Source organism: Petaurus breviceps, unplaced genomic scaffold, assembly GCF_028583685.1.
Source record: "Petaurus breviceps papuanus isolate PSGF00001 unplaced genomic scaffold, PetGlider_PUasm1.0 551, whole genome shotgun sequence".
Classification (NCBI taxonomy): Eukaryota; Metazoa; Chordata; class Mammalia; order Diprotodontia; family Petauridae; genus Petaurus; species Petaurus breviceps.
In genome coordinates this window covers 22,149,260-22,154,998 of record NW_027186372.1, presented here as the reverse complement: position 1 = coordinate 22,154,998, position 5,739 = coordinate 22,149,260, and the positions used below count along the sequence as shown (strand labels likewise).

Genomic DNA, 5,739 nt, shown 5'->3' with positions numbered 1-5,739 from the left:
TCTCTCTCTCTCTCTCTCTCTCTCTCTCTCTCTCTCTCTCTCTCTCTTCCTCTCCCTCTCCCTCTCCCTCTCCCTCTCCTTCCTTCCCTCTCCACTTCTCATTTTTCCTGTTTTGGGGAGAAAAGAATTAGTCCCTCCCAGAATTGCTATAGCAGTACTTCTGGTCCCTGTAAATACCCCTTCTGGAAGCATCTGATAAAAAACTGGGAAAAGAACTCACCTCCTAATTCTTCTATAGCTGGGTTAGTGACCTATCCAAAGACAATCTCTAGATTCATAGAATGTTAGAATTGGCCCTTTAGAAATCACCACCTGTGGCAATCAGGGTTTAGTTGTCTTTCTTCAGGTCCTCTCTTTCCTCTCCCACTTTTTAAAGGGCTAATTGGATATTTCAGGCTGCAATTTGTTTTAGAATCTACCTTTGACTTTATGAAACCACAGTGCCACTGACAACCCTGGAGGTAAGTTGACAGTGGTTTCTGAGTGTTTTCCAAATTCAGATCCAAAAAAGGAGTCATTGAAGATTGAATAGTAGACATGAAGAAATAACTTAATGCGACACTTTTCCCTAGTGTGGCCCAGGAATCATTGAAGAATGATTTTAAAGTTGGAAGGAACCTCAGCAATCATATAGTCAAATTCATATCTGAACAAAAATCTCCTCTTTGATATATTCAGTAATTGGTCATCTAGTCTTTCGCTGAAGACCCCCAATGAGGAGAAGGAATCTACCACCTCCCAAGGCAACCCATTCCATTTTTGGATAACTTTAATTATTAGACATCCCCCCCCCCCCCAATTCTTTCTACAACTTCTACCAACTATTAGTTCTGCTCACTGGGCACCAACAGAATAAAAACAAAGCCTCTTCCATATGGTAGCTTTTCAAATACTTGAAGACAGCCATCATGTCCCCCCTCTAAGTCTTTTCATTTCAACTAATTTGTCATAGGGCATGAACTTGATTCTCAAACCTGGTCATTCTTATTTGAAAACTAGTCTTGCTTATCAGTGTGTTGCCTTAAATGTGCTGTCCAGAATTGACTACAAAACTCTAATTGCAGCCTGACTAGGATGGGGTACAGTGGTATTCTCACCTTATTCTTGGACTCTAAGCTTCTCTTAATGGAGGCTAAGATCACTTTAGTTAGGTTGACTGCTGTATCCCAACTGTTGACACATATTCACCTTGAATCAGTCTAGCACCCCTTACCCTTTCCCCCCCAGACAAACTTCTGTCTAATCATTCATCCTCCACCATGTAATTATGAAATTATCATTTGGATCCATGCATAATACATTTTTTCTCTCAATTGGAATTGGGGAGAGTACAGGCTGGGTATGGCAGGGAGAAAAAGTCCCCTCTTAGAACTATCCTCATTACCTTTGTGTCCTTTCAGGCCCCTCAACCAATCCTAGATCTGGAAAGACTTAGAATCAATGACCATATCTATTGACTTAAAATCAGGAGACTTTCTTTCTTTCTCTTTACATCATACTACCTCCTTCTTCCAAAAAACTAACAACTAGCAACACAGCAGTCAATATTGCCTAAGGTGGTCAGGACAACTGGAAATAGAACCTGACACATTCTAAGTATATTGGGAGAAGGTGTAGGATACTCTCTATGGAATCATTCTTTCCCACTCCCCAAACCTGCCCATCGAACAATACCAATTTACTCCCAAATAACATGCAAAGGCACTACTTGGCAAGGGTAATTTCTGCTTAATATTTTATGCTGAAGTTGGTCCCTGTCTGGGTTGTAGACCCTTGGAGCATAGAATCAGCTCACATGGGGAGGTTTAATTTTAATTTTTATTATTTACTTTTTTTGGAAGGGCAATTCGGGTTGTGACTTGCCCAAGGTCACAAGGCTAGTAGGTGTAAAGGCTGGATTTGAACTCAGGTCCTCCTGACTCCAGGGCCAGTGCTCTATTCACTGTGCCATCTAGCTGCCCCAAGAAGGTTTAATTTTTAACCATTCATTCACTTATGCAAAAAACATTTAGCCTGTATATGTTAGAAGGAGGTTACTGTGTTAGATGCTGGGGAAGGGGTGCACTGCCCCTGCTCTGAAGGTATCTAAAATCCAGAAGGCTATAACTGTTAGCACCTCCACCATCCTCATCCTCCTTCCTCATCACCATCATCAATTAATTTTGCTCCTGCTCTTTGTGATATATCCTTCCTAACTTCACTGAAAGGAATCATCTTCGTAAGTAAGAGAGCCCTGGAGAGCAGCAATTGGTGCATCCAAAGGCAACCTCTAGCCAGGTTCATTGAAAGTTAGAGCCAAAAGGGCCCTTAGGACTCACCTTGTCCAAGCCCCTCATTATAAACTTGGGAAAATGGGGTCTCCTCGATGTTAAGTGACTTGTCTAAGGACACACAGGTAGTAAGAAGCAGAGCTAAGCTTTGAACCAAGGTCTTCTGGACCCAAATCCAATGCTTTCCCCACTGCACCAAGTCACCTGTTTAAACCTGAGATAATTAAAACTCATTTCAACTTGTGACAACAACTGCCCTATTTCAAACCCTGATAGGTTCTTGATTCCAAAGGGTTTCTTAGGAGTCATCCTTCCAATTCCAATGCTCAGACTGAGGATGGTGTTACAATCCAGGGGAACTCTTGTGGTGTCTGGAGACAAAAAAAATCACTGAACTTGGGTTCAACTCCCAACCCTGTTCCTTATACCCTGTGTGACCTTTAAGCAAGCCATTTCCACTTTCTGTGCTTCTTTTTGCATCTGTGAAACTGAGGGAGTTGAATGAGATGATCTCCAAAATCTCTTGGAGCTTCAAAGCCTATGATCCTTGATTCAAGGAAAAGAAAGACTCACGGTTGTTAGCTCTCCCAGGGTCTCCTTCCATCTGGAGATCACTTGCCCAGGAATAAAGAGGGCAAAGACAGCCCCTTCCCTCCCAATTCATTCCAAGCACTCTGGGCTCTCAGCTTACCTCTTCTGAGCAGGTTGAACAGCTGTGACTGGGGAGGCGGGTGGTGTGGCTCCCAGCCGCCAGGATGCTTTAATGGAGGGGGGTGGGGCAAGGATGGAGCCAGCCAACAGGTTCTACTGGTTATCTCACTCTATGGGGTAAAGAGGACTAGGGAAGGGGGTGGGGTAGGGCAGCCTGGCTCCACCTCCTGGTGGGGCAGGCCTAGAAGTGTCAAAGGGATAGGCGAGTAGGAACAGTTCCTCCTTTGAGAAAAAGCCAGGGCTGCAGTTCAGAGAACACAGTCTCCTTGATCATCCTCCCCCACGCAGGGGTCTGCTATTATATAGCCATTATATGCCATTATATGGCACAATCAGTAAAGTCCCTCACAATCTATTCCTACCCCTTATTTCTCCTCTCTCTCTCCCTCATTCTGATTTTCTCTTCTTCATTCTCCCCATTCCTGGGTTCCTTCACCCTCCCCCCAATCCTGTCCTGGGCTTCTTTCCTCTCTTCTTTCTCCCTTCTCCTCCCCAGTTCCTGGGAGTTCCCTGTGCAGCTGGTTCAACAGGCTTTGTTCTCCCCCCCCAAACCCCACACCCATGGTTGCTTTCCTTAGAGAAGCCAACTTTCAGGATACCCACTGGTAGGTGGGCCAGTGCCTTGGGCTCAGGGATGATGCTCCATAGTCAGCCCCTACCCAGCCAGACAGGGATTGGAGCCTCAGCTCTCCCTGTCTCTGGGTCTGGAGGATTTCCTAAACAGGCGAGGACCAATCCCCTGAACCATGAACCTTCCCCAACAATCCCTTGCTAAATGTACTACTTATTATGTGCAGTGTTGTGTTAGCATCTGGGCATCCGGAGCTCAAATTAAAAGCAGCCCCTGCCCATAAAGAGATTACATTACATTTGGGTGGGGCAAAGAATCCACAAGCAGAGAAATATGGGTGTAGCTCAGCTTTTTCTCCTTGACCCAGTGGAGCTATGGAAGAAGAGGGAGGGAGGGTCCTTTGTATCTGTGATAGGCTAGTAACTTGAGGAAGAGGGGGCAATAACAAAAAGCTAGCATTCATATAGCAATTTAAGGCTGATAATGGGCTTTCCATGTATTGTCTCATTTGCTCCTCACAACAAATCCTATGAGATAAACACCCTTATTGTCGTCATTTAGAGATGAGAAAACTGAGGCTGGAAGAGTTTAAGTGACTGACTCAGGGTAACCTAGCTAGTAGTGTCTGAGGGCAGGATTCAGGTCTTCCCAAGAGTCAGTCCCACTGTCAGATCCCCAGTGACCTGATAGTAAAATTCCTCCAGGTTGTGGTATAGTGGAAAAAAGCCCTGCCTACTGAGCCTGGCAGCAACCAAATAGCCAATCAAATAATCGGCTAATTAACAAGCACTCCACAGTTTTTGTCCTTGTTCTGCAAGTAGCTGGCTGTGTGAGGTTGTCCTAGTCACTAGGAGAAGCACAGCGGCATATGATAATCTAGAGACAGAAAGTCCTGGGTTCAAGCCCCAACTTGGCAAGCTACTCAATTTCTCTCTGCCTCAAGTTTCCTAATTTATAAATGTAGAAAATAGTCCCATCGACCAGCTGTGTGACCCTGGTTCAATAACTTAATCTCAACCTCAGTGAGAGGCTGTTTATATATGATAATTATAATACATGTTATATATAATAATAATATATAAAAATAATAGCATGTTTAAGATGGAATTGAGCAGGCTGCTGGCTAAGGTCCCTTTCAACCCTTACAAACTATAATTTCATCACCTTATTCTGTAGTGGTATTTTGTATCAAAGGAGTATCAAGTCAGGAAGCAAAACCATAATTCAAGACATAGTTCCTAAAGTAACAACTACAGATTGCTGTTTGTGAGCTCAGTGGAGGGGTGGGGAGGAAGTCTTGGGCAGGCCAAATTTCCTCTGATTTTCCAGAGTGACAGGGCATCTCATTTTATTTTATTGAGGTTTTATGGAGATCAACAAGGCAGTTTAGGTAATGCCTTCAGCCTATTATTAAAAAGCAATTAGCTATTCTAATAAATGGCTGTTCCGGTGAACAAAATGATAGTATTAAAATGTTAAAGGAGAAACAAGTCAGATTCTTCTCCCTTTCTCTTCCTGATCTCTAAAGGGTTTCAACAATTTTATGGTTGCATTTCACTTCTCTGCTGATGGGGACTGCTGTGTTTGTCCCCATGGAGCTGAGAGCTTTGGGGGAATCTCAACTTTGGAGCTTTTGCTAAGAGGTATGTTTATGTGCTATGTTTTCTGGTTCCTAGAATGGAACCCATGTTTTTGCCTTGCTTCATCTCTGATGAGATCCAAATGCTGTTTTTACACTACACAGTTCCCCTTGAGAGCTTTGGCTCCCTCTCTTCTGGAATGTCCTGGTTTCATCCCTTCATCAGCACCCTCCTCAGCTTACAATTGGCTTTAAAAGGGATAGGCTTCTGGAGGCAGGAAAGAATATGAATTGTTTTTCTGCATCCAAGTTCACCATTTCCTGATTCAGGCTTAATAGTAGATTATGGTCCTCAAATTCTGACAGATTCCTTAATTATATGTGTATATATGTACATATACATATGCACAGATGTATAAGTATATACACATATATTAATTAGACAACCACCTTTTTTCTAAATATCTTATCTAAAAGGGCATAGACCATAGGACTTTAGGATTTTGATCTGGAAGAGATTGCTGAAATCAGCTAGTCCAGAGTCCTCATGTTATAGAGAAGGAGAGAGAGAGAGAGAGAGAGAGAGAGAGAGAGAGAGAGAGAGAGAG

The 5,739-nt window shown here is 43.4% G+C and overlaps 1 protein-coding gene across 21 annotated transcripts in view; it reads right to left on the bottom strand.

Moving 5' to 3' along the window:
• ATP10B (ATPase phospholipid transporting 10B (putative)) overlaps positions 1 to 3,112 on the bottom strand; it is a 326,335-nt gene extending 323,223 nt beyond the window's left edge. For 6 of the 21 annotated variants that reach the window (XM_069102462.1, XM_069102441.1, XM_069102461.1 and 3 more), the window contains exon 1: positions 2,962 to 3,111. The gene's annotated coding sequence lies outside the window, so the exon portion shown is untranslated. Of the gene's footprint in view, positions 1 to 2,843 lie in introns of all 21 variants that reach the window. The other 15 variants (XM_069102445.1, XM_069102457.1, XM_069102453.1 and 12 more) reach the window with 4 other exon arrangements.
• Positions 3,113 to 5,739: the final 2,627 nt, after the last annotated feature.